This window comes from Leuresthes tenuis, unplaced genomic scaffold, assembly GCF_036924035.1.
Source record: "Leuresthes tenuis unplaced genomic scaffold, fLeuTen1.0.hap1 SCAF_50, whole genome shotgun sequence".
Lineage (NCBI taxonomy): Eukaryota > Metazoa > Chordata > Actinopteri > Atheriniformes > Atherinopsidae > Leuresthes > Leuresthes tenuis.
Window position 1 is genome coordinate 335,865 of NW_027325404.1, and position 13,594 is coordinate 349,458.

A 13,594-nucleotide genomic window follows, 5' to 3' on the forward strand; every position below is an offset into this window, starting at 1 on the left:
CTTCCATGTTTTCTAGCAATTATTGATGGACATTCAGACCTTCTTGCAGCTGAACACCTCCGCTCCAGCTGTTGATGGTGTATAGTCGGGCTTTCGAGCCTTTTCTTCCCAGATTTTTACAAAATATGGATGGACATTCAGACGTTGTTTCAGCCGAAAACCTCCGCTCCCTCTTTTGATCATACATTGTCGGGCATTCGCACCTTTTCTTACCCGCTTTTTACAAACCATGGTCGGACTTTCACACCTTTTAGTAGTGGAACAACTCTGCTCCCGCTATTGATTGTGTACAATCGGGTATTTTAACCTTTTCTTACCTGCTTTTTGCCAACTATGGTCGGACATTCACACCTTCTTACAGCGGAACACCTCCGCTCCCTCCTTTGATGGTGTATGTTCGGGCATTCGAACCTTTTCTTACCCGCTTTTTACAAACTATGGTCAGACATTCACACCTTCTTGCAGCCGAACACCTCCGCTCCCGCTTTTGATGGTGTATAGTCGGGCTTTCGAGCCTTTTCTTCCCCGGTTTTTACAAATTATGGTTGGACATTCAGACCTTGCAGCCGAAAACCTCCGCTCCCTCTTTTGATCATACATTGTCAGGCATTCGCACCTACTTGCAGCCGAATACTTCCGCTCCACCTTTTAGTGATGTATGGTTGGCATTTGCAACTTTTCTTACCCTTTCTTACCCTACTGATTGCTTAAGATTAAGTTGTTTTTTCTCAAACTACAACATTTTTTTAATTGTTGAAACTTGATTTGAAGTGGATAAATAAGGAGGACAAACAGTTTTAAGTCAGGCTGATAGAAGGAATTAATTTTATAGCAAAATCTGTATTTCGTCATATGTCGAGAGATGCTTATTGCTGAAGAAGTTCTTTCTCATTCTACAAAGTACAACGTTGTTTATCGTTGAAACTTGATTAGACATGAATAAATATGAAGGACAAAGCAGTCTTAACTTGGTTAGAGTTAAGGAATTCGTTTTATAGGAGAATCCGAATTCGTGCATAACTCGTAAAATAGAGCTTATTTTCGGATTCCTGAAGAATGAGTCTGGTTCTTTCTCATAATACAAAGTTTGTTGTTTATTGTTGAAACTTCATCAGAAGTGAAGAAATAAATGAATGCCTATCAACAAATGTGGGATCTAAACTCTAGTGCTTCCTCTAAAATAATTTCCTTTCTCAATTCAGAAATGTGTGTGTGTAAGTCACAACACCCGTGACACCAAAACGGCTTTCTTTTCTCTCTTTTCTCTACACTCTGCACTGTGAGCACACACACCAAATCAGAAAGGCTTTTTTCTCTCTTTTCTACATTATGGACTGTGGGGACACAAAACCGCTCTCTCTTTTTTTTTTTGATTGTGTGCCAGGGCGTTGTCTCACGTATTAGATTATGCTTACGATACGAATGGGTTTATCAGTCACATCAGAATCCATACATACTGATACTCCCGTAATAAAATGGTCGGATCTTATCAAACACACTTTGTTTCTTGTGACAATCAAGTCAGCGAAACAGCGTATACACGTCAAGACACTGAATCAAGTTTGCCACAAGAACTCATAAGTTTGGCAGTATTGCTCTGCCGTCAGCAATCATACACCCATTTTATTTTCGTGAGACATGTGCAGGCACCTGTTCATCTACTGTTCTATCACTATGAATTAGTTTATCTATTATCAATAAGGATACTTCTACAACTACTATCAAAGTATGTCCAGACTTCTTATGTTGTCAGTTGCTATATATGAATAAGTGGGTAGCTACTGACAAGCATTAAGCATGTCACACAGCCCAAACATATAACATTTCAGGACACACCACACAGTTAACAACCACAGTGAAGTGTCAAAGCCCAAACATGTAACATTCAACAGGACACTTACACAACACATTCAAATCAAACAGTCAGACAACATACAAGAACATATACCCCAGCCGGCATTGCTCCCTGCCTATTTTCCTACAGCTCACTATGTGTGCGCACACCTTTATTCACAAACTCTTCAACTTATACTCTTTTACCAAAGCTGCTACAGCTCGATTGGCCGAATACCCTTAGATCCTATTTCGGTGAATTTGACATCTGCCTTACATGTAACAGATTAGCGGTTTAGCAGTTTTAATTTAGTTTGAGTGAAGGAATTCATTTTATAGCAAAATCCGAAATCGTGAAGAACTCATGAAAGTAAGCTTATTCTCGGATTCCTGAAACTTTAGATTTGCTCTTTCTTTTACTGCAAAGTACAACGTTGTTTTTTTTTGTTTAAATCTTTCTGGACATGGTAAATATGAAGGACAAAGCAGTTTTAACATAGTTTGAGTGAAGGAATTCATTTTATAGATAAAATCCCAAGAGTCTGCTGAGAAAAGAGAGTGAATGCGAAGTAGACTTTAACACGGCTCTGGGAGCGAGCCGAGTGTGGGCTAACCGGGAGAATTGCTTGAAAGAAATGCGACACCCGAATGAGCGGTCAGAACAAAGCCTCAATACGGTGTTCCCGTGGTGTTTTTGTTGCTGCCTTGTCGATTGCACAGGGGCAAGCGTTTCAACAAAGCAACGCTCACCATCGGGAAGGTGGCTATGGCAACTAGCCTGATGCCCTGCTCCCGCAGTGACGGATAATCGTACTCTGGTTTCTCTTCATAACATACAAGTCTTTCGCCTTTTACTAAAGACTTTCGTGGAGAGCAGCACTAATGAGTTGTTTCTATTTTTGGCAGGCTTTACCTTTGCGGGTGAAGCCCTTTCTGTCTGTGCAAAAGAAATCTTGTTACTGTGCAGAGTGACTTCTCTGAGTAGAGTCGCCTTACTTGTTGCGATTGTGCCGATGTTCGAAGCTGGAGTGCAAAGTTGTTGCTTGAATGGTGCTTGCTGGAGCATGCGGGAGTGCAAAGTTATACCATTTAAAAGGGCTGAAGAGTGCTCAGTGCAGCGGGTGGGCGGAGGTGCAACGTGACACTCTGGCCACCTATGGCCATAAAAAGAACACTGCTACAAGTGCGCATTGTGCCAGCAAGGGCCCTCGGACCTGAAACAGTGGACAGTTATCGCTTCTCGGCCTTTTGGCTAAGATCAAGTGTAGTATCTGTTCTTATCAGTTTAATATGTCCTCTATACGAGGACTACATATTAAATGGATTTTTAAGAATAGGAGTTGAAAAAGAAGCTTTGCTCCGTTCACTCCAAGCATCGACCCAGTACTGCAGTGCCGCTGGGAACGGTGCGCTCTTCTCTGCTCTTGTGAAAAAGCAAACAGCGGTGCAGGATGGAAGTTTCAGGGAGCCCAAGATGAAACTTTCTTTTAATCTGCTGAGAAAAGAGAGTGAATGCGAAGTAGACTTTAACACAGCTCTGGGAGCGAGCCGAGTGTGGGCTAACCGGGAGAATTGCTTGAAAGAAACGCGACACCGAATGAGTGGTCAGAACAAAGCCTCAATACGGTGTTCCCGTGGTGTTTGTGGCTGCCTTGTCTTTTGCACAGAGTAAAAGACAAGGCAGCCATCGAATAGGGCCCGATTGTTCCTACTTGGTCAGCCGAGGAGCAAGGGGGGGGAGCAAGCGTCTCAACCAAGCAAATCTCACCAAGTAGGAACAATCGGGCCCTATTCGATGGCTGCAACACCTGAAAGAGATATTGATGCGAGACCCGATCAAAAGCTTTTTCAAAGTCTAAATTTAAGATGACAAGCCGGGTGTTTCTGTCTCTAGCGTAATCAATGATGTCTCGAATCAGTACGAGGCTGTCGGTGAGTTGTCTCTCTGAGATGGCACAAGCCTGGTCTGGGTGAATTACCTCCTCTAAAACAGAGGACATCCGTGTCGTTAAAACCTTGCTAAAAAGTTTACAGTCAAAGTTTAAAAGTGTGATGGGCCTCCAATTCTTTAGGTCAGTCTTATCATTTTTATCAGAAGTGAAGAAATAAATGAATGCCTATCAACAAATGTGGGATCTAAACTCTAGTGCTTCCTCTAAAATAATTTCCTTTCTCAATTTAGAAATGTGTTAGAAAAGGTAAAAATGCCGGTCCATACATAATCAAAATCGGGAGAGGTGGTGTTCAGCTGCAAGAAGGTCTAAATGTCCATCAATAATTGCTAGAAAACATGAAAGAAACTTTTCGAAAATCAAACCGCACATGATCATAAGTGGGATAGGAGGTGTTCAGCTGCAAGGTGTGAATGTCCACCCATAATTCCTGAAAAATTGGCAAAAAAAAGGTGTGAATGCCCAACCATACATTATCAAAAGCAGGAGTGGAAGTGTTCGGCTACAAGAAGGTGTGAACGTCCAACCAAAATATGTAAAAAGCAGTTAAGAAAAGGTTCGAATATCCAACCAAACATAATCAAAAGCGGGAGCAGAGCTTTTCGACTGCAAGTAGGTGTGAATGTCAGATCATAATTTGCAAAAAGCTGATGAGAAAGGGTGAGAATGCCCGACTATACATCATCAAATGCGGGAGCGGAGTTGTTCGGCTGTGAGTAGGTGTGAATCTCCGACCATAATTGCTGAAAAATGTGTTAGAAAAGGTAAAAATGCCGGTCCATACATCATCAAAAGCGAGAGGGGTTGTGTTCGGCTGCAAGTAGGTGTGAATGTCCAGCCATAATTACTCACAAACGGGTAAGAAAAGGTAGTATTGCCAGACCATATATGATCAAAACAGGGAGCGGAACTAAAGTTCAAATATATTAACAAAAGCGGGAGGAGAGGTCTTCGGATGAGAGTGGTTGAAAATTTCCGACCATAATGTATAAAATGCGGTGAAAAAAAGGTGTGATAGAACACTAAAAGGTGGAGCGGAAGTGTTCGGCTGCAAGAAGGTGTGAATGTCCGACTATATTGGTGAAAAGCAGGTGAAGCAAGGTCTGAATGCCAAACCTTACATCATCAAATGCGAGATCAGAGGTGTTTGGCTGCAAGAAGGCCATAGTTTGCCAAAATCGGGTAAGGTGCGAATGTCCGACTAATTATCAAAAAAATTTGGATTAGAGGTCTTCGGATGCAAGTGGGTGTGAATATCCAACCATACAAGTATGGTGGAGAGGAAGCTGTGAATAGCCGACCATAGTTTGGAAAAAGCGGGTAAGAAAAGGTTTGAATACCCGAACATACACCATCAAAAGAGGGAGCGGAGGTGTTCCGCTGTACGAAGGTGTGAATGTCCGACCATAGTTGGTAAAAGGCGGGTAAGAAAAGGTTAAAATACCCGACTGTACACAATCAATAGCGGGAGCGGATGTGTTCGGCTACAAGAAGGTGTGAAAGTCCGACCATGGTTTGTAAAAAGCGGGTAAGAAAAGGTGCGAATGTCCGTTAATGTATGATCAAAAGAGAGAGCGGAGGTTTTCGGATACAAGAAGGTTTGAATGTCCCACCATAGTTTGTAAAAAGCGGGTAAGAAAAGGTTCGAATGCCCGACTATACACCATCAAAAGCGGGAGCGGAGGTGTTCCGCTGTAAGACGGTGTGAATGTCCGACCATAGTTGGTAAAAAGCGGGTAAGAAAAGGTTAAAATACCCGACTGTACACAATCAATAGCAGGAGTGGAGTTGTTCGGCTACAAGAAGGTGTGAAAGTCCGACCATGGTTTGTAAAAACCGGGAAGAAAAGGCTCGAAAGCCCGACTATACACCATCAAAAAGAAGGTTTGAATGTCCATCAATAATTGCTTTAAAACAAGAAAGTAAATTTTCGAATATCAAACCATACATGATCATAAGCGGAAGAGGAGGTGTTCCGCTGTAAGACGGTGTGAATGTCCGACCATAGTTGGTAAAAAGCGGGTAAGAAAAGGTTAAAATACCCGACTGTACACAATCAATAGCGGGAGCGGAGTTGTTCGGCTACTAAAAGGTGTGAAAGTCCGACCCTGGTTTGTAAAAAGCGGGTAAGAAAAGGTTCGAATGCCCGAACATACACCATCAAAAGAGGGAGCGGAGGTGTTCCGCTGTAAGACGGTGTGAATGTCCGATCATAGTTGGTAAAAAGCGGGTAAGAAAAGGTTAAAATACCCGACTGTACACAATCAAAAGAGGGAGCGGAGTTGTTCAGCTAAGAGAAGGTGTGAAAGTCCGACCATGGTTTGTAAAAAGCGGGTAAGAAAAGGTTCGTATGCCCGAATATACACTATCAAAACCGGAAGTGTAGGTGTTCGGCTGCAAGAAGGTGTGAACGTCCGACCAAAGTTTGTAAAAAAGCAGTTAAGAAAAGGTTCCCCCACAGAGCACAGAACCCAGGAAGCCCACCACAGGGGCAACCACGCATCCACCCAGAAGACTGCAGAGGAAGCCCCCGGAAAGAGCCCCCATAAGCATAGGGCAGAGGCCCTCCGGGAGCCAGGGGCAACAGCCCACCGACGTCGCCAGGCCCCAGCCGCCCAGACATGGGCCGTGCACTGGATCCGGGCCCCAGGAGCCCGAGCGCCCCCAAACCCCCCGGCAGAGGCCCCACCCAATACCCAGGAGGGCCAAGCGCCCCAGACAGCCACACAGTGGGTCAGTGCCTGCCCCAGCACCCCTGGCCAAGTGCCCTGGGAGTCAAGACGTGCCCACAGGTGGGTGAAGTCGCGAGCAGCGGAGAGAGGCCACGCCGCCCCCCCCATCGGGAGAAGCACAGGCAGGCCAGGCGACAGCAAGTCCAAGATCCAGGCCCAATCATTACCACACACACTTTCATGTCCCATACATCTACACGTCCTCCCTCCCTCGACTCCGCTGGGGTGTAGTGCAGCGGGCACACCAGGGGGCCAGCAGCCCCCCAGCCACCACAGACCCCAAACCAGCAGAACAATTAATTAATCCTCCTGGCCCCTCCCGCCCCGAGCAGCAACCAGGAAGCAGGGGTGTGCGAAGAAGACCCCTCCCCTCACCCTTCTGGCTCTTCAATATTTTCTAATAGTGAGCAATTAAAATTGAGGGGCAGCCAAATTTGTAGAACTGGGAGCGTGGCCCTCTGGGCAGCCTACATACCCAAAGAGCCCCGCCCACCAGATGCCACTCAGTGTAACCACCCCCCAAGACCTAATGTGTGTGTGTGAGTGTGTTTGATAAGTAGTAATGTCTAAGGTGTAATTAAAACAGGGGTGGGAACTGCAGAGGGCAACTACTGCAGAGTCCACTACACCCCACCGAACACACACGCCCCCAAAACCCTTCATGTGTGAGTGTGTGCTGTGTACAGGAGCCAGAAGGGAGAGGGGTATGGGGATATACACTGGGGGCAGCCAGGGACTGGCTGCAATAGGCATCCCCGCTACCAGGGAGCCAACACAGGACAGGAGGGCCTGATGTCCACCAGGCCAGGGGCCTGCAGCGACCATATTCTGGGAGCTACTGTACCCCCAGAAGGTACCCATCCCGCCCCACCCCACTCAACCCAACCCCACTCCGGAGGACCTCTACAAAAAACAAACAAACAACAACAAAAAACCAACAAACAAACCACCCGGTCACACCAGTCGCAGCAGCCCGGGCCTGAGACCCACCATCACCCAGGCCCCCCCAGGCCCCCCCTCAACAGGTGCGCTCTTGTGAAAAAAAAAACAGCGGCAGCAACAAAAACACAACGGGAACACCGTATTGAGGCTTTGTTCTGACCGCTCATTTGGTATGGCGTTTCTTTCAAGCAATTCTCCCGGTTAGCCCGCACTCGGCTCGCTCCCAGAGCTGTGTTAAAGTCTACTTCGCATTCACTCTCTTTTCTCAGCAGATTAAAAGAAAGTTTCATCTTGGGCTCCCTGAAACTTGCATCCTGCACCGCTGTTTGCTTTTTCACAAGAGCAGAGAAGAGCGCACCGTTCCCAGCGGCACTGCAGTACTGGGTCAATGCTTGGAGTGAACGGAGCAAGCTTCTTTTTCAACTCCTATTCTTAAAAATCCATTTAATATGTAGTCCTCGTATAGAGGACATATTAAACTGATAAGAACAGATACTACACTTGATCTTAGCCAAAAGGCCGAGAAGCGATAACTGTCCACTGTTTCAGGTCCGAGGGCCCTTGCTGGCACAATGCACACTTGTAGCAGTGTTCTTTTTATGGCCATAGGTGGCCAGAGTGTCACGTTGCACCTCCGCCCACCCGCTGCACTGAGCACTCTTCAGCCCTTTTAAATGGTATAACTTTGCACTCCCGCATGCTCCAGCAAGCACCATTCAAGCAACAACTTTGCACTCCAGCTTCGAACATCGGCACAATCGCAACAAGTAAGGCGACTCTACTCAGAGAAGTCACTCTGCACAGTAACAAGATTTCTTTTGCACAGACAGAAAGGGCTTCACCCGCAAAGGTAAAGCCTGCCAAAAATAGAAACAACTCATTAGTGCTGCTCTCCACGAAAGTCTTTAGTAAAAGGCGAAAGACTTGTATGTTATGAAGAGAAACCAGAGTACGATTATCCGTCACTGCGGGAGCAGGGCATCAGGCTAGTTGCCATAGCCACCTTCCCCATGGTGAGCGTTGCTTGGTTGAAACGCTTGACCCTGTGCAATCGACAAGGCAGCAACAAAAACACCACGGGAACACCGTATTGAGGCTTTGTTCTGACCTCTCATTCGGTGTCGCGTTTCTTTCAAGCAATTCTCCCGGTTAGCCCACACTCGGCTCGCTCCCAGAGCCGTGTTAAAGTCTACTTCGCATTCACTCTCTTTTCTCAGCAAGATCTTGGGATTTTATCTATAAAATGAATTCCTTCACTCAAACTATGTTAAAACTGCTTTGTCCTTCATATTTACCATGTCTAGAAAGATTTAAACAAAAAAAAAACAATGTTGTACTTTGCAGAAAAAGAAAGAGCAAATCTAAAGTTTCAGGAATCCGAGAATAAGCTTACTTTCATGAGTTCTTCACGATTTCGGATTTTGCTATAAAATGAATTCCTTCACTCAAACTAAATTAAAACTGCTAAACCGCTAATCTGTTACATGTAAGGCAGATGTCAAATTCACCGAAATAGGATCTAAGGGTATTCGGCCAATCGAGCTGTAGCAGCTTTGGTAAAAGAGTATAAGTTGAAGAGTTTGTGAATAAAGGTGTGCGCACACATAGTGAGCTGTAGGAAAATAGGCAGGGAGCAATGCCGGCTGGGGTATGTGTTCTTGTATGTTGTCTGACTGTTTGATTTGAATGTGTTGTGTAAGTGTCCTGTTGAATGTTACATGTTTGGGCTTTGACACTTCACTGTGGTTGTTAACTGTGTGGTGTGTCCTGAAATGTTATATGTTTGGGCTGTGTGACATGCTTAATGCTTGTCAGTAGCTACCCACTTATTCATATATAGCAACTGACAACATAAGAAGTCTGGACATACTTTGATAGTAGTTGTAGAAGTATCCTTATTGATAATAGATAAACTAATTCATAGTGATAGAACAGTAGATGAACAGGTGCCTGCACATGTCTCACGAAAATAAAATGGGTGTATGATTGCTGACGGCAGAGCAATACTGCCAAACTTATGAGTTCTTGTGGCAAACTTGATTCAGTGTCTTGACGTGTATACGCTGTTTCGCTGACTTGATTGTCACAAGAAACAAAGTGTGTTTGATAAGATCCGACCATTTTATTACGGGAGGATCAGTATGTATGGATTCTGATGTGACTGATAAACCCATTCGTATCGTAAGCATAATCTAATACGTGAGACAACGCCCTGGCACACAATCAAAAAAAAAAGAGAGAGCGGTTTTGTGTCCCCACAGTCCATAATGTAGAAAAGAGAGAAAAAAGCCTTTCTGATTTGGTGTGTGTGCTCACAGTGCAGAGTGTAGAGAAAAGAGAGAAAAGAAAGCCGTTTTGGTGTCACGGGTGTTGTGACTTACACACACACATTTCTGAATTGAGAAAGGAAATTATTTTAGAGGAAGCACTAGAGTTTAGATCCCACATTTGTTGATAGGCATTCATTTATTTCTTCACTTCTGATGAAGTTTCAACAATAAACAACAAACTTTGTAGAATGAGAAAGAACTTCTTCAGCAATAAGCATCTCTCGACATATGACGAAATACAGATTTTGCTATAAAATTAATTCCTTCTATCAGCCTGACTTAAAACTGTTTGTCCTCCTTATTTATCCACTTCAAATCAAGTTTCAACAATTAAAAAAATGTTGTAGTTTGAGAAAAAACAACTTCATCTTAAGCAATCAGTAGGGTAAGAAAGGGTAAGAAAAGGTGCAAATGCCAACCATACATCACTAAAAGGTGGAGCGGAAGTATTCGGCTGCAAGTAGGTGCGAATGCCTGACAATGTATGATCAAAAGAGGGAGCGGAGGTTTTCGGCTGCAAGGTCTGAATGTCCAACCATAATTTGTAAAAACCGGGGAAGAAAAGGCTCGAAAGCCCGACTATACACCATCAAAAGCGGGAGCGGAGGTGTTCGGCTGCAAGTAGGTGTGAATGTTCGACCATAATTTGTAAAAAGCGGGTAAGAAAAGGTTCGAATGCCCGACTATATATTAACCAAAGCAGGAGGAGAGGTCTTCGGATACGAGTGGGTGAGAATTTACAACCATAATCTATAAAATGTGGTGAAAAAAAAGGTGTGAATACCCCATAGAACACTAAAAGGTAGAGCGGAAGTGTTCGGCTGCAAGAAGGTGTGAATGTCTGACCATAGTTTGTAAAAAGCGGGTAAGAAAAGATTCGAATGCCCGAACATACACCATCAAAGGAGGGAGCGGAGGTGTTCCGCTGTAAGAAGGTGTGAATGTCCGACCATAGTTGGCAAAAAGCAGGTAAGAAAAGGTTAAAATACCCGATTGTACACAATCAATAGCGGGAGCAGAGTTGTTCCGCTACTAAAAGGTGTGAAAGTCCGACCATGGTTTGTAAAAAGCGGGTAAGAAAAGGTGTGAATGCCCGACAATGTATGATCAAAAGAGGGAGAGGAGGTTTTCGGCTGAAACAAGGTCTGAATGTCCATCCATATTTTGTAAAAATCTGGGAAGAAAAGGCTCAAAAGCCCGACTATACACCATCAACAGCTGGAGCGGAGGTGTTCAGCTGCAAGAAGGTCTGAATGTCCATCAATAATTGCTAGAAAACATGGAAGAGAATTTTCGAATATCAAACCGCACATGATCATAAGCGGGAGAGGAGGTGTTCAAATGCAAGAAGGTGTGAAAGTCCACCCATAATTACTGCAAAATGGGTAAGAAAAGGTACGAATGCCCAACCATACATGATCCTAACAGGGAGCGGAGGTGTTTGGCTGCGACAAGGTGTGTATGTACACCCATAATTAATGAAAAGCGGGCAACAAGTAGGTTTGAATACCCATCATCAAAAGCAGGAGTGGATGTGTTCGGCTACAAGAAGGTTTGAATGTCTGACCATAGTTTGTAAAAAGCGGGTCAGAAAAGGTTCGAATGCCCGATCATACACCATCAAAGGAGAGAGCGGAGGTGTTCCGCTGTAAGAAGGTGTGAATGTCCAACCATAATTGGCAAAAAGCAGGTAAGAAAAGGTTAAAATACCCTATTGAACACAATCAATAGCGGGAGCAGAGTTGTTCCGCTACTAAAAGGTGTGAAAGTCCGACCATGAATTGTAAAAAGCGGGTAAGAAAAGGTGCGAATGCCCGACAATGTATGATCAAAAAAGGGAGCGGAGGTTTTCGGCTGAAAGAAGGTCTGAATGTCCATCCATAATTTGTAAAAATCGGGGAAGAAAAGGCTCGAAAGCCCGACTATACACCATCAACAGCTGGAGCGGAGGTGTTCAGCTGCAAGAAGGTCTGAATGTCCATCAATAATTGCTAGAAAACATGGAAGAGAATTTTCGAATATCAAACCGCACATGATCATAAGCGGGAGAGGAGGTGTTAAAATGCAAAAAGGTGTGAATGTCCACCCATAATTACTGCAAAATGGGTAAGAAAAGGTACGAATGCCCAACCATACATCATCAAAAGCAGGAGTGGATGTGTTCGGCTACAAGAAGGTTTTAATGTCCGACCATAGTTTGTAAAAAACGGGTAAGAAAAGGTTCGAATGCCCGAACATACACCATCAAAAGAGGGAGCGGAGGTGTTCCACTGTAAGAAGGTGTGAATGTCTGACCATAGTTGGTAAAAAGCGGGTAAGAAAAGGTGAAAATACCCGACTGTACACAATCAATAGCGGGAGCGGAGTTGTTCGGCTACTAAAAGGTGTGAAAGTCCGACCCTGGTTTGTAAAAAGCGGGTAAGAGAAGGTGCGAATGCCCGACAATGTATGATCAAAAGAGGGAGCGGAGGTTTTCGGCTGCAAGAAGGTCTGAATGTCCAACAATAATTTTGTAAAAACCGGGGAAGAAAAGGCTCGAAAGCCCGACTATACATCATCAAAAGCGGGAGCGGAGGTGTTCAGCTGCAAGAAGGTCTGAATGTCCATCAATAATTGCTAGAAAAAATGAAAGAAAATTTTCGAATATCAAACCACACATCATCATAAGCGGGAGAGGAGGTGTTCAGCTGCAAGAAGGTGTGAATGTCCGACCATAGTTTGTAAAAAATGGGTAAGAAAAGGTGCGAATGCTCAACCATACATCATCAAAAGCAGGAGTGGATGTGTTCGGCTAAAAGAAGGTTTGAATGTCCGACCATAGTTCGTAAAATGCGGGTAAGAAAAGGTTCGAATGCCCGAACATACACCATCAAAAGAGGGAGCGGAGGTGTTCCGCTGTAAGACGGTGTGAATGTCCAACAATAGTTGGTATAAAGCGGGTAAGAAAAGGTTAAAATACCCGACTGTACACAATCAAAAGCGGAAGCGGAGGTGTTCGGCTGCAAGAAGGTGTGAAAGTCCGACCATGGTTTGTAAAAAGCGGGTAAGAAAAGGTTCGAATGCCCGAATATATACCATCAAAAGCGGAAGCGGAGGTGTTCGGCTGCAAGAAGGTGTGAATGTCCGACCAAAGTTTGTAAAAAGCAGTGAAGAAAAGTTTCGAATATCCAACCAAACATAATCAAAAGCGGGAGCGGAAGTGTTCGGCTGTGAGTAGGTGTGAATGTCAAACCATAATTGCTGAAAAATGTGTTAGAAAAGACTAGAATGCCGGACCATACATCATCAAAAGCGGGAAAAGTGGTGTTCGGCTGCAAGTAGGTGTGAATGTCCAGCCATAATTACTCACAAACCGGTAAGAAAAGGTAGTATTGCCAGACCATACATTATCAAAACAGGGAGCGGAGGTGGTTCAGCTGCAAGGTGTGAATGTCTGACTAAAGTTTATAAAAAGCGGGTAAGACAAGGTGCGAATGCCTGACAATGTATGATCAAATGAGGGAGCGGAGGTTTTCGGCTGCAAGGTCTGAATGTACAACCATAATTTGGAAAAACCGGGGAAGAAAAGGCTCGAAAGCCCGACTATACACCATCAAAAGCGGGAGCGGAGGTGTTCGGCTGCAAGTAGGTGTGAATGTTCGACCATAATTTGTAAAAAGTGGGTAAGACAAGGTGCGAATGCCTGACAATGTATGATCAAAAGCGGGAGCGGAGGTGTTGAGCTGCAAGAAGGTCTACATGTCCATCAATAATTGCTAGAAAACATGAAAGAAACTTTTCGAAAATCAAACCGCACATGATCATA

The 13,594-nt window shown here is 44.4% G+C and overlaps 4 non-coding genes across 4 annotated transcripts; 2 read left to right on the plus strand and 2 right to left on the minus strand.

Annotated features, from left to right (window-relative positions):
* The first annotated feature begins 2,643 nt into the window (after positions 1-2,643).
* On the plus strand, positions 2,644-2,757 carry LOC140285701 (U5 spliceosomal RNA). Its single transcript, XR_011910682.1, has one exon. It is a non-coding gene; the product is annotated as a U5 spliceosomal RNA (small nuclear RNA).
* Positions 2,758-3,065: 308 nt separating this feature from the next.
* On the plus strand, positions 3,066-3,250 carry LOC140285677 (U2 spliceosomal RNA). The gene has a single exon (XR_011910661.1). It is a non-coding gene; the product is annotated as a U2 spliceosomal RNA (small nuclear RNA).
* A 4,556-nt stretch (positions 3,251-7,806) lies between these two features.
* LOC140285674 (U2 spliceosomal RNA) lies at positions 7,807-7,990 on the minus strand. Its single transcript, XR_011910658.1, has one exon. It is a non-coding gene; the product is annotated as a U2 spliceosomal RNA (small nuclear RNA).
* Positions 7,991-8,298: 308 nt separating this feature from the next.
* LOC140285703 (U5 spliceosomal RNA) lies at positions 8,299-8,412 on the minus strand. The gene has a single exon (XR_011910683.1). It is a non-coding gene; the product is annotated as a U5 spliceosomal RNA (small nuclear RNA).
* Positions 8,413-13,594: the final 5,182 nt, after the last annotated feature.